This window comes from Paroedura picta, chromosome 2 (assembly GCF_049243985.1).
Source record: "Paroedura picta isolate Pp20150507F chromosome 2, Ppicta_v3.0, whole genome shotgun sequence".
Lineage (NCBI taxonomy): Eukaryota > Metazoa > Chordata > Lepidosauria > Squamata > Gekkonidae > Paroedura > Paroedura picta.
The window spans coordinates 108,018,375-108,039,659 of record NC_135370.1 but is presented as its reverse complement, the minus strand read 5'-3'; the positions used below and the strand labels follow the sequence as shown (position 1 = coordinate 108,039,659).

Sequence of the window (21,285 nt, the reverse complement as noted above, 5' to 3'; positions counted from 1 at the left end):
AGAAGGCCTATAGTGGATCAGACCAAAGGCTGATCTACCTATATGAGACCCATAAGCAGGAAAACTGCCACAGTATCATCCTGAATGTGCTCCCAGATAACTGATTTAAAGACCTACTGTCTCTGGTCCTGGAGGGAGTCAATATTCATGGTGATTAGTAGCCATTGACAGTGCAGCCCTCCATGAATATGTCCACTCTCCTTTTAAAGCCTTCTAAGCTGGCAGCCATGATGACATCCAATGGCAGTGAGTTCTACAATTTAACTCTGTGCTGAGTGAAGAAGTCCTTCATTTGATCAGTCCTCAATTTCCCAATTTCTTCAATGTCCTTTTTCAGGTACTATAGCTAGAACTCCGCACAATATTCCTAGTGTGATCTCACCAGAGATTTGTATAAGGGCAGTATGATACCAGCAATTTTATTTTCTATTCTTTCTCTAATTATGGCCAGCATGGATCCTGGCTTTTCCACAGCAGCTGCACACTGGGTTGAGATTTTCCATCAAACTATCAACTACCCACCTCAAAGGTTCCTTTCTTGATCTGTTGCCAGCAACTTAGATCCCATACACAGATCCCATCAGTGAAGCTGTATATGTGTCCCAGTATGCATCACTACACTTACATGGAATTTCATTTGCCATTTTAATGCCCATTTCCCCAGTTTAAAGAGGTCTTCACAATACATTTTTGTCTTAACAATCCTAAATAAGTTAGTGTTCTCTAACTTGGCCACCTTATGATTCACCCCTGGTCATTTATGAACAAATTGAAAAGCATTATTCTCAGTACAGTTCCTTGAGGGACCCTGCAGCTCATATCCCTCTGTTGCAGCAACTGACTAATTATTCCTTCTTTCTGCCTGCTGTTTTCCAGGCAATGTCCAATCCATACAAAGATTTGTCCTTCTGTCCCATGACTCTGAAATTTGCTCAGTAGTCTATAATGAGAGACTTTGTCAAAAGCCTTCTGGAATTCCAAATGAATACAGTCAGGGGTGGCCAAACTGTGGCTCTTCAGATGTCTACATTTCCCATGAGCCCCTGACAGTACATGCTGGCAAGGGCTCATGGGTATCTAGAGAGCCACAGTTTGGCCACCCCTGGAAGATCACTCCTGTCCACTGTCAAAGAACACAATAAGGTTAATGAGACAGGACTTAACTTTCCAAAAGCCATATCGGTTTTTATTGAGCAGGGCTTGTCAATTTTATCTTTAACAATGCTTTCCAGTATTGGAACAGATGTTCAGCTAACTAGCCTGTAATTTCCCTGTTCTCTCACATGGGGGATACATTGGCCACTCTCCAGTTCTCTAGTAAGTTCTCTTAGTAACATGTTTCATATCTTGTTTAGAAGATCAGAAATTTTAAATTGGAGTTCTTTAAGAACTCTAGGGTGGGTAGCATCATGTCCTGGTGATTTGCAAGTTTGCAATTTGTGTATAAGTTTTATAACTTCCATCCTTGTCACCAATACTTGCCAAAGCTCTATAGCCTCCCCTTCTGAAAACATCCACCCAGGAACAGGTATTGTTTTATATTTTAGCAGTGAAAACAGATGAGAAGACTTCATTTAGTTCTTCAGGAACTGCATTAACAGTTGTTCATTCTCCTTTAGTTCTATCGTTATCCTGTGGTGGTCAGCTGCTTGTCTAGCAGGATTCCTGCTCCTAATATATTTATACAATTTGTTTTTGCTGGTCTTTATGCTTTTAGTGAGATGTTCCTCAGAAGCCCTTTGGCGGGGGGGGGGCATTCTCAATTATCTGCTTACATTTCCTTTGTGAAAGTTTGTGTTGAAAATCTGGTCACAAATTTCTGTCCCACCACGCTTTCCTTTTACGCGACATTCAGGGGTACAGAGTACAGAGATGAGCTATAGAAGGTGATAATTTGCCAGAAACTAATAGCATTTAGAAGTAAATGTTCATTAAGACAGCAGGAAAATTCTAAAATTTCAAAAGCATTGGCTAACACATAATGGGAATAAGTGTAATTTACTTCTTGCTTAACCAGCTCACCGAACTATCACGTAGAGGTACTCTGGCTCATTCTGCTCAGTAGTTCAGGGTCATATTCTTTCTGTGGTAGAGAGCTCCTTCATCACTGAAAAGCCTATGAGAGGAGATCTGAGGATGTGAAATGTCTGGCCTCACTGCCGGATTTCCTCCTTGGTCCAACCACTCTCTGGGTGGAAAGGAGAGTGTGGCCTTGTAATGGGCAGGGTTTGGGAACTGTCTCTTTTCCAGTCACATCCCTCAATGGCTGGCTAGCAGAGGGTAGCATACAATAAATGTGTGCTGGGGAGTGGTCAGTAAAGCTAAATGAGATTATGGTTTCCGTTAAGCTGCTTCTTTTGGGTAACAAGTAAAGCAATGTAAAAGTGTAATGGTTTTCACAGAAGCTGGGCTGCAGATCTCTTAAGGATCTTTACAATGTCACACTCATGCCTAGTCTGTTATGACTGACAGGCTGTTTCTCCTGGTGAGAGAGATAGAGTGATTTCATCTGGAAAGGGCTCGCTAAACACTGGGATTTTTGATCCTCCCACTGCAATTTGTATCATGCGTATAGAGATATTATAGGACTGACAGTCCCAACACTTCCCCAGATGGCTCCCCTAGATCGCTTCCACATGAGGGATTTGGCCCAACTCATTGCTCATCTAGGATCAAGCCAAACCCCCACTTCCTGATGACATCAGCACCAGTTCAGGGCAGTCCCTGGCCTAGAGCAACTCAGGTGCTCAGTTGGCCTGCAGCAAGGGAATGCGGATAAATCCATGTTCTCTTTTTTCCTGTGAGCTTCATTGGGGCATATGTCAGGCCTGGGCCTTCCGGAAGGGGGAAAATTGGGCCATCCTGGCCCAGCTTCTCCCCAACCCTGCCTGCAATGCTGCATTCTTAAAAAAAAAAAAAAAATGCTGAAGGCAGCACTACTGTGCTGCGCAGCATGGCAGAGCTGTCTGGAGCATTTATTTTTATTTTTAAGAACACTGTATTGCATTGTTGTGTCAGTACACATTCTTTTTTTTAAAAAAAAAGGTCAGACCACCGCGCAATGCAGCAGAGACTCGCTACCCTGGCTGCCTCATGTGGGAGCACAAATCTGGGGTGGATGGGGGGGGGAAGTGGGCCAAATGTGCCCCCATGTGGTACTGGGAAGACTTGGGGTGACCTGCCCTGAACCAAAAACCAGGCAGCAGCACAATGCAACACCTCCTGTGTGATAATGTTCCCCTTGACTCAGATCCTGAAGATAAGGTTAGCTGGAATCTCAAGGTCATCTCAGCCATCCTGAACATACTCCTTCCTAAAACAGACTAACATGCCTAACACAGGATACATAATCCTATCTCTGTTCAATCCCTATTTTTTGTTGAATGTATGTTGTAGATTACACCAGGTCTCCCAGCAGGGAAGGGGCAAAATGAGAGGGAGGTTGGCCCTTTTGCCAATGTCAAACCATCACCCTGCAATATTTGCTCTGGAAGGGAATAGAGATAGGCACCCTCTGTCTGGCTGTATTCCTCTACCCCTTCCAGGTTCCAGGTTGACTTATTGCATGTCAGTTTCTCTCTCTGTCCCCCTTACAGTTCTGATTGGAATCAGGGTTCTGTCCTTGGTGCTATTTCTTTTTTAAACTCTTGAGATCTTCCAGCATTGTACCTGTTTTGGCTCCAAGTCAGCTGGCATATTGACCTCAGGCCCCAGGTCTCTCTCAATCTTTCCCTTTATTATTTTATGTGACCTCATTCTTGTAATTTTTTTATTGATTCCAGTCTCTTGCCACCCACTCATGAGCCTTGGACTAGCCACTAAATAATAAGAGGAGATTTCCCAGGCATTGGTGTGCTAGAACCATCCAATAGCTCAGCCTTTTTGACAAATATGCTAGTAATTGTTTTAAAGGGCTTTTGAGTTTTATTTACTTTTGCTGATGCTCAAATATAGCTTTTACAGAAGAGGAGCTAGACAAACATACACACTAATCTTTGCAGTACTTTTTAAAAAGTGAGAATCAAATGCAATGGAGAGGGCTTCAATTGCCATGTATAATTAAATCCATACTTGAGGTCAAAGTTGATCTTATTAAACTGCAAAAAAGAATTGGCTAAATAAGGCCTTAGGCATAATATTTCATGGTTCCAAATGAAGTCACTCTTTGACAGAGGAAAGAACAGTTGCACTTCCATGATAATTGCTTCATTTATTCTACATTCTCCAAGAGTTGCTCTGTGTCTTGTGGCGATAATTACTCTTTCATTTGAATGCCAAAGCTGTTGCAGTCAGGTGTGACTGATCTTAAAGTTATAAAAAGTAGACAGAAAACTCTTGTCTATCCAAATTCTGGATATTTTAAAAAATATGAAATATATTGAAATAATTATTTGACTACATACCTGAAACCATGAGTCTCCTCAGGAAACGGTCTCAGATCAGTCCAACTCTTTGTGTTCCTTTGCAATTGGGTCCCAAGGCTCAGGACATGCAGAAGGCTTTGCCTTCCATTGGAGCCCCAACCTGAGTTCACATTGACAATGGAAATTGTTTCCAGGAGCACATTTAGTAATAACATGCCTTGTTCTTCCCACCAGTATTGGGGAATCTTCTATGCTTTAAAATGTCATAGAATATAGTGCTTTTTCTGTGGGGGGGATTGTAACCAACTTATAGTGACCAACCCCATAGGGTTTTAAGACAAGAAATGTTCAGAGGTCGTTTGCCATTGCCTACCTCTGTATAGCAATCCTTGGTGAACTAGGGCCAACCCTGCTTCACTTGGGATCTGACTGGCCATGCTACACACGTTGGATACTGCACTTTCAATGTGCTTTTGCAGCTGGATTTTCCTGTGCAGAACAGGAAAAAAACTACTTCTAAAGTGTATTGGAAGTACAACGTGTGTGGCATGGGTTATTCAGGTCAGGGCTTTTGCTCCTTATTAACCAGCATTTGTGACAGAATTGTTTTGTAGTTTACAGCATTAAAAAATGCAACATAGTGTTTTATTTTTGTTTGCTTACTTTTCTAGTTCAGTTTTCTCCTCTTGTGACCCAAGCAGGGGGGAAGTAATTTAGAGAGCAATCCTACATTGTGCTGACAGAGTTTGAAGATGCATAGAAGAGGAGCAACAGGCTACTTAAAATTAAAATAGTTTTTATTGTGAAGAGAAACAACTTTGTATAGAAAGAGATAGAAGAGATCTAACTGACAGTTCTAACAGTTGTCTGCAGTCATTCTTCTGTTCAACTGCTGTTCTGGAGGCAAGCTGGGAGGAAGTGTGCTCAGAGGAAGTCTCCTCTTGAGCAATCAGGACACTGGAAGAGATAACTTAAAAATCATCAGGCAGTTCCTAACTATGCTAAATACACATTTCCTCTGATGCTCCCTGCAGGACATTCTTCATATTCTGTTCAATCATGCAAACTGGAGATTTTGCATATTTGAACAAGTAGGTCAGCTTAGAAGTCAGTTTCAGAGTTCAAGAGGATTTACCCCCAAAGAATTGTGCATATCCCTTCAGGGAAAAGGGAGGTCAAATGGCTAGAGCGAGGGTGGCGGAAGACTCGCAATAAGGTGGCAAGGACATCTCATTGCACGCTTATGAAGGCGTATGGGGTGGCTGTGAAAGCGGCGAAGCATGATTAATTCGCTGTGGAAATCGCATCTGCTATCCCTCACCCAGCCCAGTTTAGGGTAGTTTGGACTCTTACTGCCCTTGAGGAAAGGTGTCAAAATAATAGTGAATTGGACTTAGGCTGTGAGGCTTTTTTGCAGCTGCATGGGTCCTCCTTAAATCATCTTGGAGGACCCATGTCCAGCTCTTGCTGAGACAGCTGCACTAGTTGCCAGTATGTTTTCCAGATCAAGTTCAATGTATTGTTTTTGACCTTGACCTTGATGACTATAAGCGGCTTGGGTCCTACCTACCTGCGGGACCGCTTACCTCCTTATGCCTCCCACAGGGCACTTCACTCTGTGGGTATGAATCTGCTGAGAATCATGGGGCCAGTGCCTTTTTGGTCCTGGCCCCTATTTGGTGGAATGAGCTCTCAGAAGAGCTGCATGCCCTGATGGAGCTCTCTAGGTTCTGCAGGGCCTGCAAGACAGAGCTCTTCTGCCAGGGATTTGATTGAGGCTGGGTGTTGCTGGTACCAGAGATTAACGGCAGACCCCCCCCCCTTCCTGGTTCCAGGATTAAGTATTAGCCCTGCCTGGAACCACTGAGTGCTCCACCTCCGGTTTTCTTTTCCATCATTAGTCACTCACTACTTTCTGTACTGATTTTCCATAGCTTGACACGTTGGGAGAACAGTTTTATATTTTTAACCGCCATCTTGACTTTAATTATTTTGAGGAATTGTTGCTGCAATTTAATGTGTTTTAAGATTGGATTAATGTTTTATGAGTGGATGTTGTATTTTTATGTGGATTGTTAACCACAGTGAGCCAGCTATGCCCTTACAGACTGGACAACTCCTCCCCTTCCTCCTCCCACTGCCAAGCTCTAGCGCCCGTTGTGTTCTTGGATACAACAGGCTTTGCCCCTAGTTAATAATAAGTAGGTAGGTAGGTAGGTAGGTAGGTAGGTAGGTAGGTAGGTAGGTAGGTAGGTAGGTAGGTAGGTAGATAGATAGATAGATAGATAGATAGATAGATAGATAGATAGATAGATAGATAGATAGATAGATAGATAGATAGATAGATAGATAGATAGATAGATAGATAGATAGATAGATAGATAGATAGATAGATAGATAGATAGATAGATAGATAGATAGATAAACTGAAGCCTGAAACTTTTTACCTGTACTGTGTGTCCCAGAGAGCTTGATGCAGAAGCTGGGGGGTATCTTGGACCACTTTCTTATCAGTGCCAGTGCTCTCACCCTGGAACTGAGGCTGATTACAAACTGAAACAAGTAAAAATAGTAAAACTCCAGGCAAAAAAACACAAAACGGCAAAATATTTTTGGCAACAATACTGATTTCTACAAAAGCTACCTATCTGCCACATGAAACACTTGCCTGAAGACCTCAGCATTGCAAAGATGCTAAATGCTATCAGTAAGAGTTCTCATCATGTGGACCTGTAAAGTGTTCCCCAACTGCAAATTCTGTGCAAGCAGTCATCCATCTGATGTGTCTTACAGATGGGATCCTTGAAAATCCTGCTTCAACAAGTAAGGCTGCGGGGGGGGGGGGGGGGGCTTTACACTGCTCCCAAGAATTTGGTTCATTTGTGCAAACTTTTTGAAAGTGACATTTCAAAACCAGGGAATAATTCATTAGCTGCATACTTTGCTCTATTTCAACCTAACGGTTTTAACCTCTTTGATTTTATCTAATTAAGTTTTCAAACAGCATTGAAGATAACATTATAATGTGTGTCTGGTTATGACTGTAAATCTTGTTTTTCTTTTTAAAACTAGGTAAAATTTCTCAAAGGCCAAAAAAAAGGAAAAAAAAACACGCTGCATAACTACCCTAACAACATTGGAGTTTGCAAGCATCCTAAATAATTTTGCAAGCATTACAAAAATTGTTTCATAGAATATGTAGGCTACATTCAGCATCAGTGTGAAACAATCAAATTTCTGTCCTTTAGGAGTTTTAAAACATGTACAAGAATTTTACTTCTGGGGCTATACCACTATGTTGAATAAGGATTCCACACCTTGCTACATTTGCATTGTATTGTGAGGAAGCTTCTATTTGTTGGGAAAGGATGGATAACTATTTTCAGCTTTTTTTCTTTTAAAGTCTACCTTATTCCCTAATTCTGGCTGCAACTGAAAGGAATATTATTTTGCAGCACTGCAAAGCTGAACTCAAGAATGTCAGTTCAGGAAAGGAACACAATTGACCTGTATCACACATTTTTTTCTCCCCTTGTACTGTACATTAAGAGAGAGATAAGGATGCCATCAAAAGCAGCAGCCTTATGTCAAGATCCCCTACAAGGTTATAGAACTAAAGAGAAAAGAGATAGGGCTATACAGGTAGGAGAGGAAACAGACCTCAAAAGTCTTCATTACATCCTATGGGACAAAAGAAATTGACATCACCACAGGGTGGCATGTCTGCTCTCCTTTTAGGTTTCCCAGTATTTAGGATGGCTTCATCACTCACCCAAAGGCCACACCATTTGAGACATGCTGGGGCAGGGACAAAAGGAGGGTAAGGGTCCGGCCACCAGAAGGTCTGCTGTGTGGGTACGGGTGGCCAGGAGCAGCATATCTGGTCTGGCCAGCCATGTGCCAAGCCTGAGCAGGGCAGATGGGACTGAGCAAGGTTTCCTATTTAAGGGGATACCTGTGACCTAGGTCCTCTCTTCCTGGTAGGAGGTGGAGACGCTTCCCCACCCACCCTCCCTGTCTTTAGGCTTTACTTCTGGGGTGGCCTGCATCGCAGGATTGTTGTGGTTCCTTGTTTGGTGCTATGTCTGTTCTGTCATAGTTGGTGGTTTGGGCATGGGCAGAGCTATTTTGGCAGGCAGTCTGAATCTGCACACCAGATTGCCTGAAATGGGGGCCTCCTTAAGAGGTTGGACACCTGCTGAGCAAGTCCTGCCCTGGCTGAGGTGGCCTAGAGGTGCTCATTTCCGGGTAGCAGAGGGTTGCTAATTTAGAGGCTGGCACCCGCTGGCACACAACATCTGCCGCCCCCCAGGGTGGTCATCTGGAGTGCTGGAGTGCAGCCAAGTGAGCACCTCGCCTGCAAGGGAGGCCTCTAGGAATGGATTGCCCAGAAGTCCACCGACTGCCAGAAGAGAGCTCCCCCCATCTTGTGCCCTGCTCCTGTATATAATAAAGCCAAGGCCTACTTTAACCCAAGGGCTGTGTCTGAGTGCTCCTTTGGGCCAATCTTGCCTGCTTGCTATCCACTAGGGGGCCTGGAAAATCAGTTATAACTGAACTGAGATTACAGAGATCAGCTTTCCTTTTGAACATGGCTGCTCTATGGCATATATACCTCGCTAAGGTACCGCCCTTCCCCAAACTCTGTCCTCCCCAGCTTCCACCCCACATCTCAAGGAATACAGAGCAGACACTTATGATCTCAGCAGAAATCTGCTACATAGTGAGGGGGGACGGGTAGGGTTCTAGCTCTCTTCTTCCAATCATAATAATGGGCACCAACCCAATAAAATAATGGCCAGGCTGGTTCTATGCATTCTGCTCTTAAATAAGAGTGAAATTTAGTTCCTTGAGTGTGCCATGGGATTGTTAATGGCTAGCACTGAGTAATTGCATTTCTGTGTGAATGTAGTAAGAAGGCATAAGCCAACATGATGTAACCTCAATAATTTTTTCATGGTTACAAAAATTCAAAACAAAAACATGTTAATGTTTGTTGCACTAACGAAAGATTTTACTGCACTAAAAATATGCACGCACATATACATGCAATTTGATGATCCCTGGTTTGCCTGTATGGAAACAGCTTTGTAAAAGTCAAACCCAGCCCACCCTGACTTACCCAAGATTTTTCAAAACAGCCTATGACTTTATTTAAAATAATAAAGAAACTGGATGTCAAGTGAAAAATTAAAACAAATAGTGTAACTCCAGCTTCAGGATGAATAGCTTTGTCATATTTCATCCCTTCATTTTAATTCCATGCTAACCAAAGTACAGAAATGTTTACCTTTGTCTGATGTTTAATTACCTAAATTTATGTGGAATCATGTACAGATGCTCTGGAAACCAGCCTGGAAAAGCATGGCATTTTAATTGATCCCAGAATCTCTCTCTCCTTGCAGGCCCCTGCTGTTCTGAAGCCTGCCACTTGTTCCAAAGATTCTCAGCACGGTTGCTTAGCCACCAGCAAAGAGCCTACCGAGGGTCAGATATGCTAGGAAGGGAAGTAACAAATCAATTTAAAAAAATAAAAAAGCTTTTTAAACCCCAGAAAATCTGAATATATTATGAAATCTCATTAGAGGAAAGCATATTACATACCCTGCATTGTAACATATGAGTAATGGCTCACAGCCAACAATTATAAACCACTAGGCGCAATGTAAGGAAGCAATTGAGAGATTTCATTGAAAACACACTCTGATCTGAAAACAGCAATTATCTCATTTGTACTCATCTACTTCTTATCAACTATGAATAATTTCCATGTTTTCTTTATATCTGAAAACAGTCATGGGCCACACAGAATATCAAGGGGGGGGGCAGGTGTTTCTTGATGTGTTCATAATGCAAGAAATTACACATTTGCTACATAGAGGTAGATTCAGCACAGCATTTCCATGGGCAGGATTTCCAACTCTGAATAGTAGATTTCTCCCCTACTTCCTCCCACTTCAGTTCACCATTTCCCCCAAATACAGTCTCTGGTGGAACCTTGATCCCAAAGAAGAGCATGGGAAGTAATTTCAGGCTGCAGCAGGAAGGCAGAAGCAAGAATGTCTCTCCATAGGCCAGAATCCTTCTGTTCATGGAAAAGTTCTGTGGAATCCAAGTCAGGGCTTATATTTATATAAGATATTTCTATGCCACATCTTCAGAGTCCTGCTTGAGGGAGCACAAAAACTTCCCATAAAGCAGATGTTGTACTCTGAATATTCTTTTATGTCTTGTAACTTCCCATTAGAGATATGCAAAACAATTGTCTTTTCTTGGATTTGAGGGTATTTGGGAATACCTGTAAAATATTGGTATTCCCCTGGGTCAGATATACTAGTAGCTGACCTGAATCTCTGTTCTGTATTTGGCTTTAAAATACCTGGAAAATACTGATAAGGTTTTGGGGAGTATAAAATTGAATACCCCCTCCACCCATTCCCAATGACATACTGCTGTAGTGCTGAGCACTTAGAGTTGGCTCTTATATGCCACTTTTCTCTACCAGAAGGAATCTCAAAGCAGCCTTCCCTTCCTCTCCCCACAACAGACATCCTGTGAGGTAGGTGAGACTGAGACTGTTGATGCACTGGGAACTTCACTGCCCCAGTTCCCATGCAGGAGCACAAATTGGGGGCGGATGAGGTGCACCAGGCCAAATTCTCCCCCATGTGGGTGCAGGAAGGGGTGGGGCAAACTGCCATGACTAAAACTCCAGCCTGCAGCCCAGCATGAAAACCTCCAGTGCATAAACAGTCTGAGAGAGTCCTGATATTACTCTTGGTCAGAACAGCTTTATCAGTGCTGTGGCGAGCCCAAAGTCACCCAGGTGGCTGCATGTGAAGGAACGAGGAATCAAACCCGGCTCACAAGATTAGAATTTTACGCTCCTAATCACTACACCAAACTGGCTCTATTTGATTTTAGCTTTGAAATATATATATATATATATATATATATATATATATATATATATATATATATATATATATATATATATATATATATATATATATATATATATATATATATATATATATATATATATATATATATATATATATATATATATATATATATATATATATATATATATATATATTAGTATAGTATAATACTAATATAATACTAATGCTCTCTTCTTGGACTTGTATATTTCCTCCTTCATACCTTTATGTTTGAAGACAAGATTGAAATCTTCCTGGTTATGAAGTCTTCAATCTAAACATGACTTGTCGTAACACTCAGATTGAGAAGCCTCACCAAATTGTGGTTCATTTCTTATATGCAAACTGAGAGTTTAAACCATAGTTCATTAGTTGTTTATAACCCTAGTTTATGAGCGGGGAACAAATTCTGTTTTACACACAACAAATTGCAGTTAGTCACTACTAACTAAGGAGGAGGGAGAGAGAACATGCAAACCTGAGAATATACCAGCTTGTCCCAGGGTCAAAGCCAGAGTAGAGCCAGTGGATGAGCTATTATCTTAACCAGGACATTTTCTGCATGGCCACTATCTCAGTGAACCACTGTCAATCAAGAGTAAGCCCAGACAAGTGATCCCTGCAGTGCAGGCAGTTCAGCAGGGTCATTTTGCTCATTTCAAAATGATAATGGGTGAGTTTACACCTGCTGTCCTCACACCCATGGACTCCACTTGTTCCAGGGTTCTTGCGATGTTCCAGCCCACTTCTTTTGGCATCCCCTCAGAAGATTTGGAACACTGACTACCTCTCCTTAAAGAACCAGAGGGGTTTTTTAATGGAAAAGAAATGTTTCTGGTTAACAACAGTCAATAGAAAAGAAAAGATTTTTCTTATATATCCCTCTTTTCACTACCCAAACAAGTCCCAAAGCAGCCTACAAACACCTTTACCCTTCCTCTCCCCACAACAGACACTCTGGGAGGTAAGTGGCACTGAGAAAGCTCTAACAGAATTGCTATGTGAGAACAGTCCTAAGAGAACTGTGACTGGCCCAAGGTCACCCAACTGATTGTATGTGGAAGAGTGGGGAATCAAACCTGGGTCTCCAGATTAGAGACTGCCATTTTTTGACCACTACACCATACTGGAGATGGAGGTGGGGCAAAATTGGGTATGAATATGGGTTTAGTCCAAAGTCAAGTATATGGGTTTACTTCCTGTAGGGGAGAGGAACTAAGGGGTTGTATGAAAGTGTAGGATTCCCTTCTTTCCAGTATGTTTTCCAGTAGACTTGTCTCAAGGTATCCTGTGAAACCAAGTGCTCTCCCCCCATGTCATCAAAGCAAGCTCCAGAGACACTAACACTTGGACTGGGGGAGATTATTTGAAAAAATGTCAGGAAGTTCCTACTCTAACTATGCTAAATACACATCTTCATGGATGCCCCTGTAGGACCTTCATGTGGGTTTTTTAATCATGCACACTACAGATCTTGCATATTCCAACAAGGTCTGCATTGGGAACCAACCTATATTAGGTTACAAATATTGATTACTATGTAGATCGCATGTGATCCCCAGTACATTGTGGAGAGGCACAATAAAGAGAGTGGGTCAGCAAAAATAACTGCACTAACATGCATATATGGGGAGCTTATGCCCCCCATAGGGCTCTTCGCTCTACTGGTAGGAATTTGTTGGTTATCCCAGGCCCCCAGGATATCCACCTGGCCTCTTCAGCCCTGGCCCTGGCCCTGGCCCTGGCCCTGGCCCTGGCCCTGGCCCTGGCCCTGGCCCTGGCCCTGGCCCTGGCCCTGGCCCTGGCCCTGGCCCTGGCCCTGGCCCTGGCCCTGGCCCTGGCCCTGGCCCTGGCCTGGTGGAATGAGCTCCCAGAAGAGCTGAGGGCCCTGACAGAGCTATCTAGGTTTCACAGGGCCTGCAAGACGGAGCTCTTCCACCAGGCGTTTGGTTGAGGCTGGAGCGAGGATTGACCGGAATTATGATCTGGGGGTCCTGCCCTATTTTTTGCACCCCATATTGAACATGTAAGACCAGGACTTGAAACCATTCTATTAAGATCTTGACTTGGTCCTCGGTTGGGACCAGCTGAGTTAGATTGGGAGAAACTGTTTTGCACCACCATCCTTATGACAGCTGATTTTATGATGAATGTATTATGTTTTAATGGGATTTTATGGGTTATGTTGTTTTATGGTTTTATTTTGTAAACTTCCTTGAGGCAACTTTGTTGAGAGAGGCAGAGTATAAATTCAAAAATAAATAAATAAGTACATAAATAAATACATGAGTCTGCATGCATGTAGATACTATAGGCCAGTAGTCCCCAACCCCCAGTCCGGGGACCGGGACCGGTCCATGGATCAGTCAGTACCGGCCGCGGCTCCTCCTTGTCCTCCTCCCTGGCTGCTGCCTCGGGGGCTGCCCTGACACTCTGCTGCCGGCTCACCTTTGGTGCTGTCCAGCAGCTGCTATGGCTGGGGCTCCCCCTTGGCGTGGCACTGCACAGCTGCTGCTGGCAGCACCCCCCCCCCCCCCAGCAGGCAACAGGAAAGCAAATGGAGCAGGGGCTCAAGCGGCGACATCCCTTGGCAAAAGACTACCCCCCTCCCAGGCCTTAGTAAGTAAGTAAGACTACCCCCCTCCCAGGCCTTGTCAAGCATTGACCGGTCCCCGGTTGTAAAAAGGTTGGGGACCACTGCTATTGGCTATAGATATTGTGAATGGAAAAATACAAGAACAGGGAGAAAGTTGATACAAGACAATGGTAAATGTATTAATTAATTTTAAAATTGAGATATTAAATGTGTAATGCTAGTAAATCGTATGTTTTATATGTAGTTAGAGCCAACTCAATGTATGTATTTTGGATGGCTTCCATTACATCATCATGGATGAGTTCCGTCCCCCTCCCTCCAATTGAGTTACATTAAATCAGGTCTGAATTTCTTAGGGGATTTTCTGCTTAGTATATGTACATAGAATTTTAGTATTACATAAACAAATGAACACCCTCAAAAATCAGGTGCAACAAATTCACACCATCAAAAATTAAATAGTGGAATAGGAATCATGAAAACTATGATTTTGTGTTTGTTTGGACAGAGTGGCCTTATTTTGCAAATATTGAAATAATGGGTGGAAAAACATATATGAAATAACGTGCTATATATGCATAGAACTTTAGTGTTGCATAACTTTGGGCTGAACCTGTGTTGAGCAGGGGGTTGGACTAGATGGCCTATGTGACCCCTTCCAACTCCATGATTCTGTGATTCTATTATCATAGTTTGACTTTCTCTTTCTTTAGGTCAGATTAGACAAAAAAGAGATCACACATCTCTCATCTTTAAAAATCAACTTCCATGTTTTTAGAACTGTGATTCAGGCCTGGGCAGCAATGGGAGGGGACAGGGGATTTGTCTATTCACCGCTGATGGGTTTGCCTGTTAAAACTATTGGCAGGATTTAAATATGAAAGGAGGGGGAAAGCTTCAGCCTGCTTAAAAGAATAATACAATTTTATTGTAACAACAAACAACATATAAAGAGAGGATACAGTGTCCTAGTAATCCTAACTGTTCTGTTTCACATACATTCTGTCTGCTTAGGAGACAAGCAGAGAGGAAGTGTGCTCAAAGGAGCAGGAAGTCTCCAAAAGAGCCACTCAGGACACTGGAGATTATTTGAAGGGAGAAAAAAACACTAGGAAGTTCCTAAGTCTAACTAAGCAAAATGCACATCTCCTCCAATGTCCCCCACAGGACGTTCTTCATACGTTTCTGAATCATGCATACTACAGATCTTGCATATTTCTACAAAAACTTCTCCTTCCCTCTCGTGTTAACCTTGAGGGGAAAAGATGGGTTCTTTCTTTCTTTCTTTCTTTCTTTCTTTCTTTCTTTCTTTCTTTCTTTCTTTCTTTCTTTCTTTCTTTCTTTCTTTCCCCTAATCTGAATGGAAGCCCTATGCACTTCAAATTCAGTTTTTTTAAAGATGATACAAAGATGAGAAGGGAAGGATAGCTGTTTTTTATACCTCGCTTTTCACTACAGAAAAGTCCCAAAGTGGCTTACAATACCTTTCCTTTCCCAACAACAGACATGCTGGGAGGTAGTTAGTGCTGAGAGAGATCTAAGAGAACTGCTCAGAGAGAACTGTGACTAACCCAATGATGCCCAACTGAATACATGTGGAGGAGTAGGCAATCAAACTCACTTCTCCATGTTATAGTCCACCACTCTTCAACCGCTACACCATGCTGACTCTCCACTCACACAGTTCTTTGAGTCTTTGGATGCATTGACCTGACACATATTTTCAACTTATTGGCTCTCACAGAAGATTTCCATAGCGTTCGCAGTTCTTGTGCAAGCAGGAGTGCTAAAATCACTTTTTGTTTAAGCTATGTGAAAATGATTGCACTTCCCTCTCCTTTTGCGGTAGTTGGTCATCAAGTCCCAGATGACTTATGGTGATCCAGTAGGGTTTTCAAGAAAAGAAACATTCAGAGATGGTTTGTCATTGCCTGTCTCTGTGTGGTGACCCCCATTCAAATACTAAATAGGGCCAAACCTGCTTAGCTTCTATGATCTGATGAGATCAGGCTAGGATGAGGACTGATGAGATCAGCCTACACATATTTTTTCTGTATTTCTTCTGATACAACTTCAAACGTTAACTAAATACAATCATGTGTGCAGTCTGTTGTACATTCCATTGCTCCATATGCAGGTTAAAAATTCTACTGAAGTGCTATATTTTGCTGCAGTCCTTATTCATGAGCAAGTGGAACTGCACTTAGGACATTACCTTTTCTACTCATGCGCCACTGGATTCAAACCTCTATATCTTATTTGGGAGTCAGTCATTCCATGGGTAAGAACACGGGGAGGGAAGGGCACAAGTGAAGGGTAGGCCCTCCTAAAATAGGGGTTCTTCTATCTTCCAACCAGATGGAAACATGGTAGGGGATCCAAGATGCCAATGTGAATGAACAAAGAACTCTGTGAGGAGCCATGAAAGAAATACATTTTTAAAAAATGGAGAGGACATACCTCTAAAGAATTATATCTGAGGATTGCTAGACACTGTAAGTCAGCCTTCAGAGAGGCCAAAGCTCAGAGTGAGCTAAGGCTGGCTAGAGAGGCTTTTCACAAGGGGAAAAAAAGCTTAACTACATGAAGAGCACAAAACACAAGGTAAAAGTAGTGAATAGCTCCACTATTGTGGGGGGGGCAGGTTATGGTAAGAGTAGTTTTGCAGTAGAATGAGCTACCTAGGGAGGTGGGGAGCTCCTCCTCACTGGCAGTGGCTAGACAAGCACTTCCCAGGGATGCTTTGCGCTCATACCTCCAATTAGCAGGAGGCTGACTAGATGGCCTCTATATGCCCTTCAAGTGCTATGATTTTATTTGTCTGTGTGAACACCAAGCAGGAATACATGTTCTAACCTCCAGGATACTAATACTGTAGATTTAACCCCTGTTATTTTACCTCTCCATGAACTATATTAGAACATGACTAGGGATTCTTGGCATTCTCTCCAAACTACGATCCCCAGGATTCTTTGCAGAAAGGCATGACATTTCATTAATTCTTATAATGATGTTTATATATAGTACTTGCATCTTTCTAGAGGGAGAAGGAAAGTTTGCTGGAAGCATGATAGCTGCTTGTTTATAAATGTGGCCTTCAGTGCTGCCAGATAGCTATAGCCATTATCTTTCTTCCTCTGTAGACTTTAGAATGCTTCTGTAGACATGGACTCTGTTCTTAGATCTTATGCCCTCAGTGCCCCTGTTATGTGCAAGACACCACAGATTTCCAGGGAAAAAATACAATCTGCTAACAATCTTTCAGGAAACACAATTTTGGTTATCAGGGATGCCAAGTCTCTGTACATCCCTGTTACATTTAAAAGGGACAGACAAATAAAGAAGGGGGGGAGGATTAGCAGTATATGTTAAGAAGATGTATACTTGTGAGAAAATACATGCATCTGGAGCGTGGAAGTTGAGTTGAGGGTCTTTGGGTTAAATTAAAGAAGTAGGAAATAATAGTGGTTTTACCATGAGGGTCTGCTATAGACCACCAGGCCAGGCAGATGACTTGGATGAGATGCTCCTAGACTAGATTACAATTCTCAAAGACGCAAGATACAGTGGTCATGGGAAATTTCAATTACCCAGATACCTGTTGAAAGACCAACTCTGCTAAAAAGGAAAAGTCCAAAAAGTTATTGACTTGTCTTGCTGACAACCTCATTTCCCAGAAAGAGGAGTGGGCAACTAGGGAGTCAGCTGTTTTAGGCTTGATTCTCACCAATAGAGGATAAACGGTTGAAGAGCTGAAGTAGTGGGCAGATGATACAGACACAGAAGCCTTTACTGGCATTTGAAGTAGTGGGCATGCTTGGTATTAGTGACCATGTGATTTTGGAATTCACAACCTTGGGGAAGAGAAAAGCTGTACATAGTCAGACATGTAAGCTGGACTTCAGGAAAGCAAATTTGAACAAACTTAAAGTTATGCTGGGGAGAATCTCATGGTAGGAAAAACTTAAAGAGATGGGAGTTCAAGAGGGATGAGAATTTCTTAAAAGTGAAATACTGAAGGCACAGTGAAATACTGTGAAATAAAAGTGAAATACTGAAGGCACAATCATCTGAACACAATGGAAAAATGGGCAAATGAGAACAAGATGCAATTTAATAAAGATAAGTGTAAAGTTCTGCATCTGGGTCAGAAAAATGAAAAGCATGCCTACTGGATGGGGGGTACACTTCTAGATAACACTGTGTGTGAACGAGACCTTGGGGTACTTGTGGATTGCAAACTAAACATGAGCAGGCAGTGTGATGCAGCGGTAAAAAAGGCAAATGCCATTTTGGGCTGTATCAACAGAGGCATCACATCAAAATCACAAGATGTCATAGTCCCATTGTATACGGCACTGGTCAGACCACACCAGGAGTACTGTGTGCAGTTCTGGAGGCCTCACTTCAAGAAGGACGTAGATAAAATTGAAAGGGTACAGAGGAGAGTGACGAAGATGATCTGGGGCCAAGGGACCAAGCCCTATGAAGATAGGTTGAGGGACTTGGGAATGTTCAGCCTGGAGAAAAGGAGGTTGAGAGGGGACATGATAGCCCTCTTTAAGTATTTGAAAGGTTGTTACTTGGAGGAGGGCAGGATGCTGTTTTTGTTGGCTGTAGAGGAGAGGACACGTAGTAATGGGTTTAAACTTCAAGTACAATGATATACGCTAGATATCAGGAAAAAATTTTTCACAGTCAGAGTAGTTCAGCAGTGGAATAGGCTGCCTAAGGAGGTGGTGAGCTCCCCCTCACTGGCAGTCTTCAAGCAAAGGTTGGATACACACTTTTCTTGGATGTTTTAGGATGCTTAGGGCTGATCCTGCGTTGAGCAGGGGGTTGGACTAGATGGCCTGTACGGCCCCTTCCAAATCTATGATTCTATGATTCTATCATTCTATGACATGTAAATCTGAAAATGAATAAAGGAACTCTATAGACAATTCCCTTGAGAAAGAAAAATGAGAGGAGCCTAAAGAAGCCAAGGTGGTTCCATAAACAGCTTTCAAAAGATTTGAGTAATAAGAGAGATTCATTTTGGATATGGAAGGAGGGCCTCATAACCAAGGATGAATATAAACAAATAAGCAATGCTTATAGGGAGAATGTTAGAAAAGCTAGTGCTAGCAAGAAATGCTAAACACAACATAAAGGGTTTTTTTAGTTATGTTCAGTGTCCAGTGTACTTATTGAGGCAGTCAGTATCCCCCTGCAGAGCAAAAACGTAACGAGTGAGCAGATTTCTTACTTGTAGTATTTCTCAGTTAGTAAGGTACATTTGAGGTAATGTGTTTTGTTTTGTTTTATTTTTTGCTGTTATAGTTCTGAACACTAGTACATCTCTGTTCTGGATTTTGGGAAATGGAAAACATCAATGTAGATGTCTAACCATTTAAACATGCTGCACAGCAGAAAATCCCTAGGAACCAGAGATGCATTTGAATGTCATTGCATTTAATTATTTCTTTTTTCCAGAAGTATCTCAACAATCTTTCCTTTTTCACTTTCAAAAAAGAATTTTGATCAAACAAAAAATCAGACTCTTGCTCTTTTTTCCATTTAAAGAACTCAAAATACCTAAAATAGCTTATATTTTAAATGCAAAATTTGAGGATTAATAAGATTGGAAACTCACAGGAATTGCAATTTTTGAGGAAATCTGTAAGATTTTACTTTATTTTTTCTTTTTGAAAATGTCTCCCCTTCCTCTGCCTCATGCTAGTATTCCCAAAGGACTGGATCCACTTGTTTTCCTCTTTGTCTCTATTAAGCAGGATTTTGCCTGCTGCAGCATTGTGAACAGGCAAAAGGGTGACATATTGGTGCCTAGCCTGAACTTTCCTTTGTGGTTAAAAAGGGGGGAGGAGGGATTCCTCTCGCTGACAGCATGCTCTCCAAGGATAGACTTTACTTGTTTTACCAGACATTTTCTTTTGAAAATCCTCCAAGGGCTCTCACCATATGTTCTACTTGCATTTATATTGCTTGGTTAATTTAACCCATTAGAGTCTCATAACAGCCTTAAGAAAACATTTCATATATGTTGCTGGCTAGTAAATCAAATTCTATAAAACATTAATACATTCCTAGAATTAAGATACACCATTGAAGGCTGATATTACAATTCTGAGAGGGCAGAGCCCAGAAAGCAGAACAAAAATAAATCCTTCTAACATTACTTCGGTTCTCAGAACCGCTAAAAGTCTACAGTCCGTAGTCAACCTGTGGTCCTCCAGATGTTCATGAACTACAATTCCCATGAGCCCCTGCCAGCATCAGTTCTACTGACTCCAATGAAACTAAGCAGCCTTCATCCCAAATACTCCACTTTGATACTTCAGCAAGATAGTTTTAGAGAGGAGCAAACCAACCATATTATTAGAAGGCAAGATATTATGGCTAAAGCTCACTTACTTTGGACACATCATGCAATCAAGCTCGCTAGAAAAATCATTTATGCTCAGCATGGTCAAAAGGAAACGTGATTGCCAAAGGATCTGCTGGCTCGACACGATCAAAGCCGATACAGGGATGACCATGAACCAACTAAAAGAAGCAGAGAAATAGGGGCGCATGGCGAAGACTTTCCTATAGAATCGCTGAGGGTCGGACACAACCAAACGGATAACATCATCATCATCAATACTTCAGCAGGATTTTGTTTTAGTTGTGATTGATTAATAAAGGATAAGAATGAATAATAAAGCTTTGATTGATTTAAGGCACAACTGAAATTCAAATATTAGATTGAATATTACCATAATACTGGGACCAAGCATGAAACTTCCTAATTAATTCTAATGCCTGTCAAAATGGCCAAAAACTGGCTACTGTATGAAAACTAAAGGAGGAAAAAGCTATCGGGTGATTAGGAGTAACTTTTTTGCCCTCTCCCATGAACCCAGGGTCATCCACTGAAAATGAAGAGTAGAGATACAAGACAGAGAAAAGGAAATATTTCTCCAAACAATATTTAATTTGTGGAACTCCCTGTCACAGATGTGGTTATGACTGCCAACGTGGAAAGCTTTAAAAAGGGGAGTGGACAAATTTTTGGAGAACTGGGCTATTAATAGGGCTACTAATAACCATGTTGGATATCTACTTCCTCTACAGACAGCAAAATAATGCCATTGCAGTCTACCTGTTCATGGGCTGCCTAGAGATAGCCAGATGGCTACTGCTAGATCCATGGGAGCTAAGGAATCCAGGACACTGGGCATAAGAACAGCTCTTTTATTGTGATATCCGCATGAGTACAAGCTGCTAGTGAAACCAACAACCATACTGAGAATCCCCCCCCCCCCGAAAACTCCAACATATATACAATTGGTTAGATCAGGGGTAGTCAAACTGCGACCCTCCAGATGTCCATGGACTA

At 42.0% G+C, this 21,285-nt stretch overlaps 1 long non-coding RNA gene across 1 annotated transcript; it reads right to left on the bottom strand.

The window, feature by feature from the left end:
• Positions 1-5,257: 5,257 nt before the first annotated feature.
• Positions 5,258-9,794, bottom strand: LOC143828772 (uncharacterized). Its single transcript, XR_013227868.1, has 3 exons — positions 9,655-9,794; positions 6,812-6,917; positions 5,258-5,321 (listed from the first exon to the last, which is right to left on the bottom strand). It is a non-coding gene; the product is annotated as an uncharacterized LOC143828772 (long non-coding RNA).
• Between the last annotated feature and the right edge of the window lie 11,491 nt (positions 9,795-21,285).